Source organism: Pongo pygmaeus, chromosome 22, assembly GCF_028885625.2.
Source record: "Pongo pygmaeus isolate AG05252 chromosome 22, NHGRI_mPonPyg2-v2.0_pri, whole genome shotgun sequence".
Lineage (NCBI taxonomy): Eukaryota > Metazoa > Chordata > Mammalia > Primates > Hominidae > Pongo > Pongo pygmaeus.
Window position 1 is genome coordinate 54,539,522 of NC_072395.2, and position 7,569 is coordinate 54,547,090.

The 7,569-nt window shown below is 52.0% G+C and overlaps 1 pseudogene; it reads right to left on the reverse strand.

The window, feature by feature from the left end:
- Positions 1–2,195: 2,195 nt before the first annotated feature.
- On the reverse strand, positions 2,196–2,293 carry LOC129022760 (small nucleolar RNA U13; annotated as a pseudogene).
- Between the last annotated feature and the right edge of the window lie 5,276 nt (positions 2,294–7,569).

Below are 7,569 nucleotides of genomic sequence, written 5' to 3' on the forward strand. Positions count from 1 at the left end.
CGGGGGGAGAACGTTCAGTAAGTGTGATGTGCGTTTTGGTTCCTTCTTCCTCCAAAATCTCTTTCCTTCCCTCCTCCTTCCTCCCCTGTGATCACCGCTGCCTTTAAACTCAAAGAGTCATTTCTCTTCCATTTTTAGTTTACCTTTCCCCAGTTTTCTTCTCTCCTTACTTTCTCTCCCTCTTTTTTGTTCTATTTGTGATCTGAAAATGATCCCCGGGGCTGGCACTCTATATGGAAAGCCTCAGGGTCACACGCCCTTGATTGCTGGGCCCCAAGTCTGGAACATGGCCTTCCCAGTCATCGGGAGCTCACCTCGAACACTGCGTGCAGCGTGGGGGCACATGGGTGAGAGGGAGGGGGTGAGAGGGAGGGGGTGGGGGGGTGAGAGGGAGGGGGTGAGAGGGAGGGGGTGAGAGGGAGGGGGTGAGAGGGAGGGGAGGGCACATGGGTGAGAGGGAGGGGGTGAGAGGGAGGGAAGGGCACATGGGTGAGTGGGAGGGGGTGAGAGGGAGGGGGTGAGAGGGAGGGGTGACCTCCTCTGGGAAGCTTTCTTTCTAGGGAGATGCAGGGAATTAGGAGTGGGCAATACTCAGAGATCATCAAAGTATACCACTGAGTAATGCATATGTTCATATGTCGTGCGACTCCTGTGTGCCATAGAGGCTTGGCACACATTGTCTCTAAGTGGGCTGCACTACGTATGACAATATACGTTAAAACAATATTTTAGCACTGAAAATCCTTATTTATATGTGTAGAATATCACTGCCCTGGGGAGCCTGGAGTGTCCCCTTCCTTCACCCATCCCCCAGCAGCCCCTTAGCTCCCCAGCCCCAGTAGAGACTAAGGGGTGGTGGTCAGGGGGGCGGGTGTTCACTCTGCTGTCAAGTGAGGGGTGCAGGACCCAAACCCGTACACTTTGTCTCATGCTTTAAAACAGGGCATACTGCCTGCAGCCAACACTGAAAAGACACCAGACTGTTACAAGAGATTTTCTCTGGATGTTGGAATTACAGGGTCAATTAAGCTTTTCTCTGTCCTTTGAAGTTTCAGGACATTTCAGGAGGAATATGTATGTATAGGTTTTGTATAAAGAACCAGAGCCAGTGAGTTCATACCCACAGCGCTGACGCCGCCATGGCAGCCGGGACGCCGTAACTGGGGTGAGCCTGGGGTCTCTTGGCTGTCTTGGAGCACCACAGGCTGGGGGCATGGAGGGGGACAATATGCAGAGCCTGGGACCAAAGGGTAGAAATGGTGGACTTTATCACAGGGGCCAACGGGCCAGTAGGGGTGACGCAGGGAGGGCGGGCCATCCCCTTGGGCACAGCGTGGCTACATGGGCAGTGGCACTCAAGAGCCAAGGAAGGAAGACCAAGAGAAAAGGAGGGAATAGTGGGCAGCCCCCAGGGGAGCATTGCCAGCCTGCATGGGGTGACATCAGAGACTCAGTTGTGGGCCCCCCTCGAGGCCTGCCCTGCCGTGATGACCTTTGAGCATAGTCTGCTCGGCGGTTCCCTTAAGGACTCAGCAAAGAGGCTGCAGCAACCGCCCCAATGTGAGAGGCTCCCACTCGGCTCTAAACTAGAGTCTTTCCTCCGGCCCCATCCCACCCCTCCAAGAACCTCCTTCTCCCCCCAGAGCCAAAACTCCCCAAGATGCCATCCATGATCCTTGTTTCTTGTGCTCCCCAGTGCAAAAACTGGAGCAACAGTCCAGGATTTGGAATTTGCCCTGTTTTAGTCTTTTCTCTTTCTTTTTTTCTTTTTCTGGTTTGTTGTTGTTGTTGTTGTTTTTGAGTCAGAGTCTCTCCCTGTCACCCAGGCTGGAGTGCAGTGGTGCCATCTTGGCTCACTGAAAACTCCACCTCCCGGGTTCAAGCAATTCTTCAGCCTCAGCCTCCCAAGTAGCTGGGATTACAGGTGCGTGCCACCATGCCCAGCTAATTTTTATATTTTTAGTACAGACAGGGTTTCACCTTGTTGGTCAGAGTGGTCTCGAACTCCTGACGTCAGGTGATCCACCCGCCTCAGCCTCCCAAAGTGTTGGGATTACAGGCATGAGCCACTGTGCCCAGCCTAAGCTTTTTCTTTCTTTCTTCCTTTGTCTTTCTTTCTTTCTTCCTTTCTTCTTTCTTTCTTTCTCTCTCTCTTCTTTCTTCTTTCTTTTTTTTTTCTCATTTCTTCTTTTTCATGTTGGACAGATAATGTGCCCAGTAGCAAGGTTTGATGGAGGCACATCCCACCCAGGAGGATGAAAGCCCAGTCGTCCTGCTGATGTGTCACAGGGAATCTGTTGGAGCCTTTCCATCCCCGGCTCCCTGCTTTCCACTCTGCAGTCCCCTCCCTGGGAGCTGGGCCATCCTTCCGCCTTTCTCTTCTCCTCCCACCCAACCAGGGTCCTGGCTTCTGAGTAAGGGAAGCTCTAGAATCCCTTTAGGCCAGTGCAGGCTGAGCCATATGATTCAAGGGGACCCAGTTCAACACAAACATGCGGGTCCCTTGTTCAAAAAGCATCAAGACTTTGTCGTCGGCAGCAGCCTCGCGTTGAGCCCAGTGCCCAGTGCCGGCTCCCAGCCCAGGAGGCTGACCTCAGGCCAGGGGCTGACCCTAAAGGAACAGGGAAGAGAGGGGTTCAGCTGCCTTGGGGACTGGGGTGTCCCAAAGGAGTAAGGACCAGCTGTGCCTGCCAGTTCAGAGCAGGCACAGCGTAATGGAGCCGGGAGTGGAGGCAGCAGCAGGATTTGGACCGGGTCTGGAGGTTATTTTCCTCAATCTGCAAATGAGGAATGTGAGGCCAAGGATAAAGTTAAGTTGGTGCAAAAGTCATTGTGGTTTTTGCCATTACTCTCAATGGCAAAAACCACAATGGTTTTTGCATTAACGTAATGAAAGCTACAGCCACCATTTGTTGACAGCCAGGCCTTGTGTTTTCTTTGTAACCCACCACAACCTATGGAGGGCTGCTCCCATTATCCCATTTTACAAATGAGGGAACTGAGCGGCTACGAGTTCCCACTCCCAGAAAGAGACAGAGCTGGGTTAGAACCTGGCTCCAGGCTGACTCTGAAGCTGGCGGTACCATCTCCCACTGCGACCTTCCAGACTCCGATTCACAATGTCTTCCCCTCGTCAGCCCAGCCCCTTTCCCAGGCTACAGGCAAGCTCGGGCTGCCCACCCAAGGCCTGCGGGCAAAGACTGGACGTGCCAGGCTCCAAGTGGGCAGTGGGGCTGGGATGGAGCTGTGTGCAGGGCGCGTATCCAAAGCCCCCGTACAGTGGCTGGGGGCCAGCCTCAGGCCCAGCAGGCCGTGGGTGAGCAGAGCAGGCTGCCCTTGCACACAGAGCCCTGTAACCTGACGGAGCGGGCTGCTCTTGCACAAAGGGCCCTGCAACCTGAGCCTGTTGACTTTGGGGGAGGAGCCCAAGGGAGCCGAGGCCTCTGGGCACACACACCGCCGGCAGGGGTTAAAAGCAGGCTGGCCCGGATTCGAAGCGTGTTGAAGCCTGACCTGAGATATGGGGAGAAGACACCAGCAGCCCTGGGCTTTGTTCTTGGGATGTTTTGGATCGGGATTTCTCACTGTCTCCAGTTAAAGAAGTGTGGGGCTCTGCACTCTTGAGGTTTCATAACTATTCCCCCAGAGGGTGTATGTTCTCCTCCTCGCCTTTCCCTGGAACATTTCTGGTTTTTGCAAATGGCTCCACGTGCTGAAGGGCAAGGCGGGCACTGGCTCTCTCCCTGTGTGCAGGCGTCTTCCCCACTGTCGCAGGCTGAATGGTGGCCCCAAAAAGATACGTCCAAGTCCTAAGCCCCGGTACCTTGGAGGTGACCTTATTTGGGAGTAGGATCTTTACAGATGGAATCAAGGTAAGGAGAGGTCAGACCTGAGTGGGGCGGGCACTAAGTCCAAAGACTCCGGAGAAGCAACAGACACACAGACAGGAGAAAGGCACATGAAGGTGCAGGCAGAGACTGGGGTGAGGCAGCCCACGAGCCAGGGATTACAGGCGTGAGCCACCGCACCCCGCTGAGAACTGCTTTTTAAACAGCCAACTGGGGCCGGACGTGGTGGCTCACGCCTGTAATCCCAACACTTTGGGAGGCCAAGACAGGCAGATCACCTAAGGTCAGGAGTTCGAGACCGGCCTGGCCAACATGGTGAAACCCCATCTCTACTAAAAATACAAAAATTAGCCGGGCGTGGTGGTAGGCACCTGTAATCCCAGCTGCTAGGGAGGCTGAGGCAGGAGAATCGCTTGAACCCCAGAGGCGGTGGTTGCAGCCAGCCGAGACTGTGCCATTGCACTCCAGCCTAGGTGACAGAGCAAGACTCAGTCTCAAAAAATAAATAAATAAAGATAAAGTAAAATAAAAAAGCCTACTGGCCCTTTCTGTTCCCAGGAGTCCTTCCCTTTTACCCTGCCAGTACTGTACTTGCTGCCAACATCCTGTGGAATGTGGTGACATTAGCAAAAGAAGAGAGCTCGGGCACACCCTGCACTAGTCGGCTCACCAGGCCTGCAGGAGACCCAGGTCCTTCCTCATCTGCACCCCTGTAGTTCCTCCCAACACACCGAGATGGGTTGTGGAGGGACCATGGGTCCAGCAGGGCTGAAGAGCAGCCTTGGCAAGTACCTTTGTTCTTCCAGGACACAGGAAAACAGGCTAGAATAGGACTGTGTAAGAGACCCTTTTTGCAAATAGCAACATTGACAAAGGTAGGGCAGTCCTGCCTGTCCTATTTTGCCTTTTCTCAAACATAAGGATTCCCTGTTGTCATGGATCGAATAGTGTTCCCCTAAATTTCATGTCCACCCAGAACCTCATCATGTGACCTTTTTGGAAATGGGGTCTACGCAGATGCAGTTGTTTAAAGTCCTAGAGAGGAGATCATCCTGCAATACCCACACGGGCCTTGAATCCAAAGACTGGTGTACTCATAAGAAGAGAGGACACAGCGAGACAGGCGGCCTTGTGAGGAAGCAGGCAGAGACGGGAAGGCTGCAACCATCCACCAAGAATGCTGGGGATTGCCAGCTACCACCACCAGCGAGGAGAGAAGCTAGGGGTGGTCTCTCCCTCAGAGCTTTGAGAAGGCACCAACCCTGCCAACATCCTGATTTTAGGATTTTGGCCTCTAGAATAATGAGATACTACTTTTTTGTTGTTTGAGGCTATAATATGTGTGATACTCTGCCGTGGCAGTCCTAAGGGCCTAACACACTTGAGCATTCTGTCTGACAGGAGTTCCCAGTCACTCCCCACTTTTAAAGCCCTGTGATCATAGGGTGTCAGAGGAGCAGCGTGTCTTGGAGAACTGCTAGTCCAGAGTCGCCATCCTGTGTTCCATGACACCCAAGTCTCTTAAGAGGGGAAGAGGTTGGCTCACGCCTGTAATCCCAGCACTTTGACAGGCCGAGATGGGCGGATCACGAGGTCAGGAGATCCAGAACATCCTGGCTAACATGGTGAAACCCTGTCTCTACTAAAAATACAAAAAAAAAAAAAAAAAAAAAACCTAGTCAGGCGTGGTGGCAGGCACCTGTAGTCCCAGCTACTCGGGAGGCTGAGGCAGGGGAACAGTGTGAACCCTGGAGGCGGAGCCTGCAGTGAGCCAAGATTGCACCACTGCACTCCAGCCTGGGCGACAAAGCGAGACTCCGTCTCAAAAAAAAAAAAAAGAGAGGGGGAAGAAGTGCCCCGAGAGAAAACACTCTGGGTTCGGTAAGGTGGGGACCACCTAGTATCAGCTGTTTACTGTAGGGAAATTTATACCAGCACATCACAGGATCTGAGATGTCCTTGAAGAAGTGAAAACCTCAAAGCCAGAGGTTTTCAGGACAGAGTTCCAACAGTAGGATCTTTTCTTTAATGCCCACTAATGTACCAAAGACAAAGAGCCATGGAACACATCTACGGAGTACTGACTGTGTCCGTCCGTCCTCGCACTGCTATAAAGAAATACCTGAGACTGGTTAGTTTATAAAGAAAAGAGGTTTCATGGGCTCACGGTTCCACAGGCTGTACAGGAAGCATGGCAGCCTCTGCTCAGCCTCTGGGGAGGCCTCAGGAAACTGACAATCATGGCAGAAGGCAAAGGGGACCCCGCACGTCACACGACAGGGAAGGACAAAGAGAGAGCAGGGGCAGGGGCCACACCCTTTTAAACAACCAGATCTCAGGAGAACTCTGTCACAAGAACAGCACTTAGGGATGGTGCTAAACCATTCATGGGAAACCGCCCTCTCAATCCAATCACCTCCCGCCAGGCCCCCCCTCCAAAACTAGGATTACAATTCAACATGAGATTTGGGCAGAACACAGATCCAAACCATATCACTGAGCTAGTCCAACATGCTCAATGACTGATGTTGAAACCAGCCAGGCAGAAGCAACTCACTCTAAGTCCCACCGTGGGTTCTAGAACTCTGGTCTCTCGATGTTGGTCTACACTGTAATATACTGGGAAAGAAGGGAACACTGGAATGAATATCTGGAAGATCTGAGTTAAAGTCATTTATTCCTTTTTTCAGCACAAAGGTGAGCTTTATGCAATGGTATAGGATTTAGATATGGGGAGAAGGATATGATGGTAAATTTCATGGCCATTTCTATCCAGAACTGTTTTGCTGGGCACCTGTTATTCCTTGGTGGAATGGCTGTCTTTCTAGGTCAGGAAGAGAGAACGTGGCTCAGCCAGGCCCAGACCGTGGCTGTGCTGCCAGATCCTGGGCCACGAGCCTCTTGTGGCACCTTGTATTTGAGACGTGGCTGGACTGATGGAAATGTGCCTTCGGTGTGAGGTGCACACTGGCTTCCAAAGGCTTAATGCAGAACAAACGCTGTCAAATGTCTCATTAATAGTTTCCATATTGTTACATGTTGAGATTATGGTATTTTGGATATATACGGTTAAATAAAATGTATCACTCAAGTTAATTTTACTCGTTTCTTTTTACTTTTTTTTTGTTTTGTTTTGAGATGGAGTCTCACTCTGTCTCTCAGGCTGGAGTGCAGTGGTGCAATCTCAGCTCACTGCAACCTCCACCTCCCAGGTTCAAACGATTTTCCCACCTCTGCCTCCCAAGTAGCTGGTATTACAGGCGCACACCATCACCCCCAGCTAATTTTTGTATTTTTAGTCAAGACGGGATTTCACCATGTTGGCCAGGCTGATCTCGAACTCCTGACCTCAAATGATCCACCAGCCTCGGCCTCCCAAAGTGCTGGGATTACAGGTGCGAGACACTGCACCTGGCCTCTTTTTACTTTTTTTAAAGGTGGCTCCTAGGAAGTGCAGCACTGCCTCCGTGGCTGTTGTCTGTGGCCCCAACATGTTCTTGTCAGGCAGTGCTGTAGCCTGGGTTCAGGTTTCCTAACAGGCTCGACAAGGTAGGAAAGAGGGGACTCACCTTGGCACCCTCCAAGGACCCCACACAGAAGAAAGATTTCACCTTGCCCGGCCTGGAAGACTTAAGGTGCATGTTCCCAAAGAGGCTTCTTCATGATGTTCACATTTCGGTACCAGGCCTAGAATGGGGCCACTCTAAGAGAGGCAGTTAAT